Consider the following 14,805-nt stretch of genomic DNA (forward strand, 5'->3'; position numbering starts at 1 on the left):
AAAAGTGATTTAAATTATTCATTTCCAGTTTTAACACTCATCGCCGTAAAACAAAAATTGTAATAGCGACAAGCGGTTTTATACAATCAATTCAGGGTCTCAAGAGAAATCACAACACTCTACAGAAACCGGAAGTGGTTCAATTTTACTATTTCTTTCGATTTTAAGACTGATTTCCACAGATCAAAAACGGTACGAAATATCGAGATACTGTTTTCTGCAATCGATTCAGCGTCCCAAGAATAGTTCCATCTTCTCCATTAACCGTCTATTCAAACCGGAAGTGGTTCAAATTAACTCACTTCAGTTTCAACACTTATCGCCATAGAACAAAAATGGTAATACACCATAGCGACAAGTGGTTTTCTGCAACCAATATAACAGTTCAAGACTATATATATATATATATATATATATATATATAATCACAACTTGCAACATCCTGTCCACCCGGAACTGGTTGGATTTACTAGTACTTCCGGTTTCAATACTAGTTCCATAGAGCAAAAACTGTAAGAAATACCGACAACGGCTTTTGTCAATTGACTTAGCACCTCGATAATATGTTCTATCTCTTCCCTTAATCCTCTTTTCAAGCCGAAAGTTGTCCAAATTAACGATTTCCGACTTTAAACTTTATCGATATAGAATAACGACAGTAAAGGATAGCGGGTAATAGTTTTTTCAACATGGATTCAGCGTCCGAGAAACAGCTTCTATTTTTTACCTTATTATATATACTACTTTAGGCTTGATTTTTGAATTTGTATAGTTTGGAAGTCTACTGTAGTTTCACACTGTGAAACAAAACACACACGGTTTTAGTCATAATCCAAAATATTATCATCTAGATCTGGGGCTTAAAAAAAAAAAAAAAAAAAAAAAAAAAAAAAAAAAAAAAAAAAAAGTGGCCCTGTACTGGCTAAACGGTCAGAGATTGATGTTTGTGCCAATTGAGACTTTTTCTCAGGAACACAATATCTACAACATATCACGGTTTCAAGCAATTCCACCGAAATCCAATTTCTGTGATTATTGTGTGATGTCCTTTGCTTTAGAAACTTCATTTTCTGTGACTTCTTTGTTTTGTTCAAGTATAGCATTGTTTCAACTATATGAGACGTGAATCTACAGCTTAAGGTTAAATCCGAACTCCATCAAGTATTTTTTCCACTGGGAATTGAACCCGGGACTCCCTCCAAGGAAAGTGCGCGCTAGCCACTTGACTAGCATGGACGATTTATTTTCTGAGAGTTGGTCACTTTTCAGTCGGACCGATGGCTGCCAAGATAGACAACATTCATTGTATTTTCTTAGGACATTGAGAAAAAGATTCGTTGTTGTACTTGCGACATGAACATGATTCTTCTGCAGTATGAGAAAGAACGACTTAAAAGTGTGAAAAAAGGAAACATTAAAATGAAATTAAGTGTTCGTTGAGAAGCGGCATTTTTGTCACCTTTTTTCCAAAGCAATCACATGTGTTGGCGAGTTTGTTAATGAAGATGGACTTTAATAGTCAGTTTCTATGTGTAGTGACCGCTTTTCTAAGAACAAAGTGTTCGTTACCTCTGTAAATTCAATAAGTAGTGACCTCTAAACAGTACTTACGCGACGCCCATCGCAATTATCACTTGGCTCTTGGATACATTGAGTAAAGAGTGAGGGTGTCTAAAGACGCCATAAATGAAGACTTTTTTAAAATAATGTATACGTACTGTAAAGATAAAGTGCATCTCAATGCAAAAAAGAAGGGTGGCCTCGTGTTACTTGTCTAAATGAAGTTAATGGACCACAAGTGATATACAAGCATATACAAAAAAAAAAAAAAGTCATAAATTTTAGTGTTTACGTCTTCATAACACATCCTTTACACAATGAATAGAGGGAGCCTACGTCACTTGTTGCTCCCACGTATAACATTTTATAAGGAGTGCGGCTCGTAACAATATTTTTTAAAAAAAGTAATTATAAATCATAATTATAACCTAATATCGTATTGTGTGGTTAGCTATGATCGTCTTATATTTCATATGCGTGCCAAAGAAGAACGAAATTTTAATATAATAATAAAAAAGATTAAGCATTAAAATAAACCATCTTTCTTTGTATGGATGTTATGTTCATAATCGCCATTAGATTGTGTAACATACTATATAAATCATCAACAAGAAATGAAGGTGGATGTTTCTGACAGAAGGTAATAAACTTGTTCCATAAACGAACTGGAAGAGTTAATATATTTTGTTGTGTTATACGGGGAATGTGTCCAAGATTCGGTGAATTTCTAAATAACAACAGAATTGTATACTATTCATAACATCATAACATGGCATACATTTCTCTAGCGCTTTTACTCAAAGCTGTTCAGTATTATTTGACCACTTCATAAGTCTGTGTACGAACCTAAAGTGTTTACCCTTGCCACTATCGAAGATGTAAATTTAAAATATATATAAATATATATAAATAGATAGATATATAGATGGGTAGTATGAAGGGTAAAAATCATCAGAAATTGTGAAACTTTTATCTACAATCAAGAGCGCCCATATTGTGGTTTCCAAAAGGGGGGGGTAAGTACAAGCGATGTTTCAAAAATAGTTTCAAATTTTGCTGTAACTAATGTAAAAATTCCAATGGATTTTCGATATTTTGAAGTACAATTTCCTCTAGGGGGGCGAGCGCCCCACCTTGTCCCCCTGATGGGCGCCCTTGTCTACAGTGTTTAGAGATTCTACAGAATCCAAAACCACAGTGTATCGGCAGATTGATCGATTTAAACCCTGACCTAACACTGCGATAAATGGCACGAACATCATTGTTGTAAATAGACTATTGAAGAATGATATAGACGATTATTATAAGTGCAGTGAGATTTGTGTCATTAGTGCAAATGACAAGAAAAGTTGATTAGAATGGGAACTTGTCGTCAGGTTCGAGACCTTTTGCAACTTTCTGGCGACTAATTTTGGCGTAGATTAATAATAACAGACACACCTAGATCTAATACTTAACCCGAAAACAAAAAGTCAATCTAAGGAGTGACGAAGATCAGAACAAGGCTTCTTTTAAAAGCTCACACAGTTAACTCAGTTCTAGAGGTAATAATTACTATCTTTTTTCATTGTAATGGTATAATCATAATGGATTACCTACCAAATGGAATTACAATTAATGCGACGTACTATTCCAGACGTTTTGCCTCGTCCAGTGCGAGAAATGCTCGTCAAAAATTGTCCTAGAAAGCTGCATACGAAACCATCACTGCAACAAGACAATCCAAGACTACTTAGGTTGCCAAACACAGAATGTTTGAAGTGATTTTCGTTGGGAATTATTTCCTCATTTTCCTGATATTTGGGCTAAATGCATACAAGTAAATGTGCATTATATTGAAAAAGTAAAATGTGCGTAGTATAGAGGTTAACTAGAAAATGAAAAAGTTAACCAAAATTCCTAGAACTTCGGAAACGTGCCTTGTATATGATATATAATCAGTGTTCGAAGTGGGAAAAAAAAAAAAAAACAGAAGCGGTATGTTTCATTACGATTTTGACTCGACATACCGGCTATCTAAATGTTGAAATACAGTGATGGTATGTTACCTAAAAGATTGCGTTTCTATTTACATACTTGACTTTGGGGTATTCCAAACCCACAGCAGGTCTAACCCGCACAGCAGACTACCTTTAAATCCGCCCATGCTCACAACACGACATTTATATGTATTAAGGCAATAAGACACGCACACATATATAAAGAAATGATTCAATACGGCACATGAAAATATAAACTAGGTGAACTGTGAAGACACCTCATTTTAAAAGGAAAAGGTAGGGAAAATAACAAAAATGTCGGTGTTGTCAACTTAGAAATTATTTTTACATAAGAAATTAAATCTTTTTACATGCAAAGCTATTCGCCAATTATTGTGTATAAAAATGGATTGATTAAAGGTATTTAACGTCTACCTTCCAGTGACGGTATGTTTTAATCGTATGTTACCTTCATCACTGAAAAACCAGAGGCTGTATGGCATACCACCGCATACCGTCTCTCTTCGACCACTCATCGCAGATTCTATAACCAGGGGCGTCATTTAGGGGGGCAGGGAGGGGCATTTGCCCCCCTCTGAGTTTGAGATGTATATAGATTTTATCAATAGAATAGTAATAAATCAGTGAAAAACGCGAAATTTTACTTATATCAAGGGGTCTTGCCCCCCCCCAAAGCAAAATCTGAAATGACACTCCTGTCTATAACGCACTGGCGTGATTCAGACCCCCTGCCCAGAGCGCCTAATATAAACTGCCTGTGCAATAAAACGCTTTTACTACTATGATCATTACTAAAGCTATTGTGATGATGTAATGGACTAATTAAACGTTCCTGAATTACTACGGTGCAAATGATAAAAATAGACTACGTGCGTGCTAATGGATTTAGTAATACAGAGTGTTAAATGCCAGATATTCATCTTATTTGTGTATTTGAAGTTATATCTCCCAGAGCGACAGTCTCTCTTGTCTATCTTAAGTTCATGAATGAATACATAGCATTAGCTTAAACAAGCGATTCCATCTAATTTTGTTGCTGTTGTTTAACGGAGAGAGAGGGCAGAGAGGAAGGGGATAAGCAAAGAAGTCTGAAGAAATTCAGTGGCGAATATAGCCCGTGGCCAGGTGGGCCTAGGCCCCCCAGTTTTTTGAGTAACAAAAATAATTGAAGCAATTATTTATATATTTTTGAAAATTTATAGTAAAACTCATGGTATACTCATCATAATCTGGATTCTGGTTGCCCCCTCCCCCAGTTTTTACCTTGTAGATCCACCTCTGATAATATTTACTTGGGGGCATTATAGAGGCCTGTTTGTCGAAAGTTATACGTAAATTGGTAAGTTTTTAAGGTTTGATTTTAAACAAACATTCAAAAGCCAGCACAGACTCTTCACGGAACATAAAACTCTTTTCAACAACCATATTCTCCTGATGTCTCTCCCACCGACTACTTTTTTTTTTTTTTTTTTTTTGAAAAGGTAAACCTTACCTGGTGATTTTTCGGCGCAATGTGGACTTCTTCGAGTAGCAGATCCCATGCTTTTTTTGGTCACGGAATCCAGTCGCTGGCTGAGCGTGCGTCTGTAAACGAGAACTATTTTGATTAATTAGGAATCTCTTTGTATGATTTTCATTGTTTTTTTAGGGGAAGGTCATTTGGAAATGACGCATTTGGGGATTGGATATTTCATTCGCACCAAACTAATAGAATATGCTTTACGTGATTATTAACACGCCATTCTGTATAAAGTGTTAGCCTTTTCAGGATAATGAATGTGTGTACTCGTTTTCACTCATGTAGTAAATTTATCAAACTTGATATATTTTTCAAAACCCTGTCATGTGGATTTTCTTTCTTTCTTTTTTTTTTTTTTTTTTAAGTGTTTGTTACAACGACACGCCTCGATTCATATACGACAGTACTTTTAGGAGAGGGAGGAGTGTACCAACCTTGTTAAATGTATGACGCCTATAGCTGTAGATAGATTTGCTTTGAAAGATGCGCCCGTTCGTGTATAGAGAAATCCTCTCTACATGCTCTGACAGATGTGTTCTGAATACATTAATGATTTGCTACTACACAGCTACCTCGACTTTATTGGCATTCTGTTCTCACTGAAGTCTTTCTTGTTTTATTTTCATTCGGTGCTGAAAAAAAAAAAGAATTACACAGCTTTTCTTCCTCTTTTTTGTTTATTTTTTAGTATATATTTTTTTCTTTTATTCTGGCATGAAATTGACGGGACCACCCGGGATACGATTACCACCAATTACAGATTCCTCACTTTATATGTCCCCCTCTGCCTTTGCTCCGTCCTCTCCTGTTAGGAAACAATTTATGTGGCTACGTCATGTGTATTTTAGCTTGTCATTTTAGATTTAGCTGAAAGAGGATTATTAGGTGCGGTGGTAATGTTCTCATCTGTCCGTTGGACGAATAGCGTTAGCTTACTTGTATTTTATATGTATGTGTGCGTGTGTGTGTGTGTGTGTGTGTGTGTGTGTGTGTGTGTGTGTGTATGTTTGAATTGAAATGGATGGTTTTCTACACTCTCCCCCTCTCAAATTATAGGAAAAAAGTGGTCGTTTGTCTAATAAAGATACTTAAAAATGTTTCTTTCTGTCTAAGCTGGAGGAGGCGTATAGGGGGAACTTAATAAGATGGTTGACACCTATTGGTGGCAGAGAATGTCATGTAGTATACTGGACGACGACAGATTTTTTTTTCCTAGTTAGTCGACTGAGCAGTTTTTTCATTTCTTGCTTTAATCCATACCTGATTCAGTCTGGTCTCTTTTTATACGTCATCCAATTTCAGCAGCTTTTGTATTTTAATACCTGTAAATGACGTTGCGACTAAAATTGAAAAAAAAAAACTCACAAGTAAAAACATAATTTTGTCTGTTGCTATTTTATGAATTCGAAAATTCGACTTTAATTCAGTAAAAATGGCCTGTTTTGTTGTATGGATGCGAAAATTATACTTTTAAAATTATACTAGGTGCTGAGGTAGTGTAAACTGTTAATTTTGCCTGCTTGAAGATGTATGAAGAATGTGAAAGTTGTGCTTGAACTGAGCGAATGTGCATTTATTGCCTGTTTGTGTTGTATGGATATAAAAGTGGGGTGACTTTGCACAAGTTAAAGTATATTCTTGCCTATTTTATTGTATGAATGCGAACCTTGGGCTTTAACTTTTTTTTTTTTTTTAAAAAAACGTACTTTTGCCTGCTGTGTTGTATAGATACGAAAATTAAATTTTAACTAAGTAAAAAAAAAAAAAAGAAAAGAAAAGATACGTAATTTCCCCTGAATACTGGCTGACAAACTTTTGTAAGTAGAGTTTTGAAAAATACCGGTAATATTCGGACCAAATCGAGAAAAATAATATTCGGACCAATAATAATTATAAACAAATATTTTATTAATTGCCGTAACATACGATAAAAGTGATTTGTTATGGAAAAATCTACAAGGTGAGTTTTACTTGTAGTCGTGAGTTTTCTTTTGGCGAATTCTCCCTTAAACGCCTTATGATTTTGTTCGTATTTCACAAGAACATGTTTTATTAATAACAGCAGCACGACATGATTTATTTCAAGGAATTGGAGCCAGAAATTTGAGTGCAGTAACTCGTACCGGTACCTTTTATTAATTAAATACAATACACACACAACTTTGACTGACTAAGCTTTACAGTACCTTTTGGAGACTATATGAAACGTGGCCTACATAGTACTGTATAAAAGAGATATTTTCAAATTAGTACAGTGATCTAAATAACGCGAAAGGGGACATGGTGACTCAGTGGTAGAGCGTTCACCTCTGGTGCATGGGGTCCCGGATTCGATCCCAGCTCGCGCCAAGTGAACTTTGTGGTGGACAAACACCGTTCGCGTGGGTTTCTCGGGGTTTTTACCGTTTCCTCCCACTTTTTTCATCACACCATGTCATTCATTTCTCATCATCACCGTCTCCTTTAGCCTAGCCGGCATAACCTTGGGAGATGTAAAACTTAAATATTTCTCTTTCTTAAAGATGCGAAAAGTAATTTTTTAAAACAAATCTTTCAGACTTATTTATTTCATTTTTCTTATCTTGATTAATTTCAGTTTTATATCTAGCCTTATTTTGTTGACTTAACTCCTTTTTACTAATCTTCAAATAAAAATAATTTAATTTAACTTTCAGTATACTATACAACTGAAAAAAAAAATATATGTTGTGATTTAACGCACAGGTTAGTTTTATACTGTACTACCAACCTTCATAGATAAGTTTGTGTTCAGAATGGCAAAATATGCCTTTGACAAAAAGTTACACAATACAGGAGAACAGTGAGATTGTGATAATAAAAATATGACTTAGCATTTTATGAACACACAAGTTATGTTCTCTCTCTCTTTCTCTCTCTCTCTCTCTCTCACACACACACAGCATCATCATCATCATCATCATCTCTTTTTGACAGAAGTCGTAGTACGAGTTTGATTGCAAGTATGATAAGAAAACATAAAAAGAAAAGGGGAATGGAAAGAATTAGTTTGAAAGATGTTTACACGTATGTATGTAGCTTCTGCAATTAAAAATTGTTGTGTTGTGTAACATTTTTTCTGTTTGTTTTTTTTTCAGACACTCCAGGCATAAAATAAGTTTTTTCTTTTTTTCCTTTTTACATTTTGACAGTTAAGTTATGTCGGTGGGAGAACATAGTACAAATGAAATCTTTGTAAAATGAATGTATGTGTTTACATTTTGTAAGATAAGAGAAGGAACACATTTTAATATATTAATGCTGTGTAAAATCGCATTTCTCGATACCATCTGTGTGTGAGATTGTCATTAAACGCTTCAACATATAAGAAATTGGTGTGATGTTCTGTGAAGAGGTTTCTCTTAACATTTAAAACAAGAAATAAAGAAAAAAAAGATGCAATGTGATAAAACGGACTTTGTTCCTTGAGCCAAAAAAGCAGCAGCTATATCGTGTTCAAATCAATGGTAAAGGTCAACGATCTGATATTCGTAAAAGTCTTCTGCATGTCTGGTGCGCGCTTTTCAACTCAGCTGGACCAGTTTTCCAGGTTGTAGCAGGCGAGACGAATCATTTAACTACGTATCCGTTCCGTAGTTGGACTATAAGAGTTTTTTTAAAGAAAGAAAAAAAAAACTTCTTAAGGGATGTAGACATGCCTTTGGCTTTTAGCAGAGCATACATGAAGAATAGAGATACCATCAAGCGACTATGATATGCTGCTGCTTCTTATATGAAAAAAAAAAAAAAAAAAGGGATGGAGTGTGGAATAGTGACCGTATAAAATGATGAATGTAAGATTTCTATTACATCTTTTCAGCATCCCTCGTGTGTATCCAGGCCAAACCTCTCAACACTTTTTTTTTCTTTTTTTCCTTCACTTTGTACATGCCGTTCTAGTTATATACTGTGACATAATTATTCCGAGATAACACTTCTTTTTCCACGTTTAGCTTACACATACCCACACCCACATATATCAGTGTTTTTGTAAGATTTTGTTTTCTTGCGTCGGAAATGGTTAAATGAATTTAAATTTGCATATCAATCTGTAAGATTAAAATTATTTTTTCCGCAGTATAGGATATTATTATTATTATTATTATTATTATTATTATTATTATTATTATTATTATTATTATTATTATTATTATTATTATTTTAAGTGGATAGGAAATAATACAAATAACATGTCTTCATATCACAAATAATAATGATAGCAAATTTTATACTTACTTATCCCATGTTAAAAGGAATGCCACTCTCCGGTTCACTCGATACCACTGCATCTGATTCTTGGATCCCAGAGTAGACAGCCATGCCCTAGGAGAACTAAAGTAAAAGTGAACAGTGCTAAGATTTGAAAAAATGAAATGAAATCTTTGAGTTTTACGTCCCATGGTTAGTGTTGTAAAAAAACGGTTTTTTTTCTGTGAAGTTTTTTTTCAATAAAAAACATCGTTCTTTTTCATGTTTTTTTTTCAAAAGTCTGTTTTTTTTCTGGCAACTATTATTTATTGATTTATGTTGCAGATTATTGAAATAATCAATAGAACTTGAGTCGAAGCCCTCGTAACTTACAAATCGTTTGTTTCTTTGTACCTATACGAGCAAAATTGTGTGATTATTCCTTTCGACCCCAGGACATTTTTGGCGTTTTCCTACATTTCCAGTTAGTGACTTATTGCTCAAAAACTATTCATTCGATTGATATGGTTAAGGCCTTGTTTTTAAGAAAATGGATGTGGCTACTTTTGGTGTAAGTTGTATTGCAGTGTTTCCAACGGGTGGGAAATTATTGAGGGAAATGTAGGGGTGAAAATTTACAAAAAATTCCCTAAACGAAATTCAAAAAAAATTTTTTCTAGCACCACTGCTCCTATATGGGTTCAAGTCACCAAAAAACATCTTTGGTGTGTTGACAAGGCACAGTGAAATCCTGAAGTCGCTGGCTTCCATTCAAAGAGGGAAAGAAAAAATTCTGTCATACACATGAAATTTTGACACTTTTTACGCCTCAGAAGCAAAAATCAAATATGCCGGGGTACAGCTTCTCTAATTATCCTATTGAAACTTTTTATGGTGCGTTCTGTAGGGCAAAAAGGAAGCTTTCAGGTAGTGGTAAGTTTGTTTCAATGTAGCCAGTAAGAGGGTAATAATAGAGGGGAAAAGGGAAATTTTCCGAATTTTTCACCTAATAGCGGGAATTAATTGTTTTGGCTGGAAACGCTGCCATCAGATAGACGAAAACTATCTGAAAATAAACCGTAGTGCTGCAAGAATATATCCTACTAGTATCATGGCGATATAGAACAAAGTAAGCATGAAATTAAAAAAAAAATCTCATTCTACCTCAGAAATTCACCATTTTCTTACCATTTCCAGAACATGGTTTATTATAAACCTCAACTGTACTTCCCCTAATTATTCTAGTAAAACTTTTTATGGTGCGCTGTGTAGGCTAAGGATGAGGCTGTTAGACACTGGTACATTTGTTTGAATGTAGCCAACAAGAAGGAAATAATAGGAATAAAAACGAGAATTTTTTCCAAAATTTGCCCCTAAAATCTGGAATTAAAATTTTTTGTACCTAGCAACACTACTATCAGACACACACAAACTATCTTAAAATAAGCTTTGGTATCCCTTTAATAATCCTACAAATATTGTGACGATATCTAATAAAGTAAGCATGTCAATAAAAAATATCTCATTCTACCTTTAAAAAATCACAGTTATCTTTCCAATTAGAGAACAAGGTCCACTGTAAACCTCAACTGTACTTCCCCTAATTATCCTATTGAAACTTTCTATAGTGGGTTGTGTAGAGCAAAGATGAGACTTCCAGATACTGGTACGTTTGTTCCGATATAGCCAACAAGAGGGAAATAATAGTAACAAAACATATAATTTTTCCAAAATTTCCCCCTAAAATCTGAAATTAAAATATTTTGTAGCTGGCAACACTGCTACCAAACAGACGCAAACTATCTTAAATTAAACATTGGTACTCCAATAATATATCCTACAAGTATTATGGCGATATTTAAGGAACAAAGCTTCTAATTACCAAAAATATATTACGGTAAACAGAAAAGTAAGGGAAAATTAGAAAAATCAAAGGCTAGAACCTAAATACGAATTTTACGTGCGCCCCCTAATTACCCCATTGTAACGATCTGTACTTTCGTTTGTTAAGTGAGAACAAATGTTCGATTGGCGTAAGTTGACTTGCACTCGGACGTATAGGTACGGATTTATAAACAAAAATTCCTAATTTTTTGCCCAAATATAGGAGAATTTTAATTTCCCTAATTGGCAACACTGCGCGCAGGCCCGCCCATTTGATGTCAACAGTTAGGTATCCATCCGAGGTATCTACCTGACAAGTCTTAAGGATGTCTTTCTACAACGAAGGAAGCTACAGGGGGGAAAAAAGTAAAGGAAATTCGAAATTAGAAACTTCTCGAATTTTTGACTGGGGTGAAATTTGAGAAGGAAATTCACACCAGAAGAAAAAGAAATTAATATGTTAAACTATAGTCCAACCACATTTTGCAAGAATAATATCCCGATATCTTAGTGTCCACATTGGAGCGGATTAAACAAGTGACACACCTGTGTGTGCCACTTTGGCCACCTGGGCCACCGAGTATACATTTGATTACATTTTTTTGACTATTAACTCGTGTTGTTGTTGTAGTTATAGTCTCAACTAACAATAATATCGTTGTAAACAATAACTTTATAAGGAAAATTTTCTCTCCTTTTTACATCTTAGTTCCAACACTGTTGGTGAGAAATGTAGGGTGTTTCAAAATAAATTTTGGGGTTTTAAGTCTTCGTAGTACTTATTACATTTTACGTACAATTATAAGCAATGCATCAAGTAAAAGAGCACCTTAAACAGTCTTTGCTACAAGTGTTCAATGTGAGATTCATTCGTCACACGGCACACATCTGGTCGATAGGCGAGAAAGGCCCATAAACTTTCCGCCACATGGCACAAAACACATACAATTTAGGGGAGTTTCGTCTCAATTGTACCATCTCCTGAGGATTTGCTGACGGTCAGATGCAAACATTATGAGTGTTCACATTAGCTCTTAGGTGAAAAGTCGATTTATCACTGAAGACGACACGATCCAGAAAATCTTCATTGTTATGCAGGAATATTTCACTTGCGAAATTGGCACGTAAACCGTAGTCTGTAGGCTTTAGACCTGTAGCAACTGCAAACAATAAAGACGTAGTTGCAAGCGTCTCCTTAATATTCTTCACACAGACGGTTGCACTGTACAGGTTCAGTCTTTATTAAAACACAAAAAGCTTTCTGCTCTCTAGTCTCCATCTTTGCTACTTGCTCTTTCTAACGGCAGACAGAAGAAACAATGCATGTACATGCGTGCGTACAAAACTGTTTGAGTTGCTCTTTCATTTGATATAATATTTATAATTGTAAGTTAATTGTAATAGATACTACGAAGTTTCAAAACCCTAATATTAATTTTGAAACACCCTGCATTACTTCAAATTGAGTCATCCTATATTCAAGTCCTAGTCAATTTGTCGCCTCGTGCAATGGCATAATTTGCCGCCTCCCCCTTTTTCCAGAAAGAACAAATCTTAGAAGTCATGATTTTAAGTATGTTACTCCAGCATGAACAACAAAGGTGAGGGTAAGTGCAGTCGCACTCAGAAAGGCTTAAATACTTACTAAAAATGCAATTCCGTTGTGTCTGTTTTTTCTTTAAGTGTTAATCTATTATGATAGTGAAAGATAAAGCAAACACACCTGCAGAGGAAAGATGGTAATCCTTTTTATAGAATTCACTATCGAGCTTCAATCTCAATGTATCAGTTTGCAATTCGAGTGCAACTTGCTCTTTTCTCTTTATTTCTTGATTTTTCTTCTACATCTTCTAACATTTAAAATATAAAATGTTTCTATCTTCAATGATAAGGAACTTGCTTCTGACAAAAACAAGACTACTTTCATATCAAAACTGTGATAACTTAATAAATGGAACAGATATTCACTACTATTCGAGAATTGAATTCTTGCATTTGACAACAATCAAGCAATTTGTGCTCGGATTTATTCGACCATTTGCTTTAGGATTGTCCATGTGGCCTTAAACTAATGCAACCTAAACATAATTTATGAATGTAGTATTCTAATAGGTCAGCTTAGTAAATGTAACTACCATCATCATGAAGTCTGTTTTAAACAAGAAATATTTAATTTAAATAATATACTTATGACAGATTTTGCCGGACCATCCAATCTTGCCGTTCCACGCAAATGCACGTGTTGCATATATACCAGTGGTGTCCAATTATAATGAGCCTGAGGGCCATAACCGTCTTTGCTAGCAAGGTGGAGGGCCGCAGATAATAATAATAATAATAATAATAATAATAATAATAATAATAATAATAATAATAATAATAATAATTATTATTATTATTATTATTATTATTATTATTATTATTATTATTGTTATTATTATTATTATTATTATTATTATTATTATTATTATTATTATTATTATTATTATTATTATTATTATTATTATTATTATTATACTACAAAAGAAAAATATAAAAATGTATTTGAAATATTACATTCAATGGGATAAATGATGGTAACTTGGAGAGTTTACAAGGGCTGGGATATCTACATCCTATCCTGTTATTGCGAGGCAGCAGATGTAAAAGAGAAGAATCTCCAAGGCGGCTTCCGAAGAGATTCTTCACAATTTTCATGGTGAATTGTTATGGTTGGTTTGATTTGGTTAATTGAAGTAATCGTTCCTTTTAGCCTATAGCTACATTAACGACTCCAGTGTTGCCTTGGATGTCCGGGTCTTTTTGTTGTACAGAAGCACTAAATGGATGCCTTATTTCGAAAGAAGAGTGGAAACATTAAAAGAATGAACATAAATGTAATCAGTAATAACAATCGTATGTCGTGAGAGCTTTGTGGGCCGCAGAAAATGGTCTGGCGGGCAGCATGCGGCCCGCGGGCCGCCATTTGGACAGCTCTGATATATACGGTGGCGTATTTAGGGGAGATTCTGGGCTTAAGCCCTCCCCCCGACATCTTACTTACTATAGTAAAGTATATGAAATATCTTGCAGAATTTTCACATTTTCAGGCAAATCCCCCCGAAAGTTAGCAAAGCCCCTTCCGAAACAAAATCGTAAATACGCCACGGCATATATGGTAGAGCCGGCTCTGCATATCTCATATATCTAGTCGACAAATTATTTACTATTAGGCAAATTAGTATTAGTTTTTACCTTTAGACAAGTTATTGGAATTTTATACTGCTCGTGACATTATTTTCGTACTTATTAAAGGCCTGCATTCGCGAAAAAACAAAATTTCATTTCTACTTTTATTTCTTAGTTGATATTGATGAAAACTGCTGAAGCCCGAATTGTTAATAGGTATGGTATTCATGTAAATTGTAAAATATTTGTAGCGTATCAGTATCTAGCGGTTAATTTATGTTGCATTTTACGGTGATTACACCTACATAAAAATATTTCATACTTAAATAGACGTAAGATGCATTACAAATGACTGTTTGAAAAAAAACGAAATTTAGAAAAAAACGAGAGCCAATGTTTTTTTTCTAAAAAAAACGTACATTTCTGAAAAAATACGAACCGTTTTTTTTTCTATTTACAACGCTACCC

The 14,805-nt window shown here is 34.5% G+C and overlaps 1 protein-coding gene and 1 long non-coding RNA gene across 29 annotated transcripts in view; one reads left to right on the plus strand and one right to left on the minus strand.

Annotated features, from left to right (window-relative positions):
- Positions 1-14,805, minus strand: part of LOC145668699 (uncharacterized) — an 867,338-nt gene that overhangs the window by 655,133 nt on the left and 197,400 nt on the right. The window contains exons 3-4 of one of the 3 annotated variants that reach the window (XR_014128070.1): positions 9,334-9,429; positions 5,053-5,144 (exon numbers count right to left, since the gene is read on the minus strand). The exons of the other annotated variants lie outside the window; for them this stretch is intronic. This is a non-coding gene — a long non-coding RNA (uncharacterized LOC145668699). The remainder of the gene's footprint in view (positions 1-5,052; positions 5,145-9,333; positions 9,430-14,805) is intronic. 3 annotated transcript variants of the gene reach the window in all.
- Positions 1-14,805, plus strand: part of trol (terribly reduced optic lobes) — a 1,284,884-nt gene that overhangs the window by 640,113 nt on the left and 629,966 nt on the right. The gene's annotated exons all lie outside the window — the stretch shown is intronic.

This window comes from Thermobia domestica, chromosome 13 (assembly GCF_964235325.1).
Source record: "Thermobia domestica chromosome 13, izTheDome1.hap1.1, whole genome shotgun sequence".
Lineage (NCBI taxonomy): Eukaryota > Metazoa > Arthropoda > Insecta > Zygentoma > Lepismatidae > Thermobia > Thermobia domestica.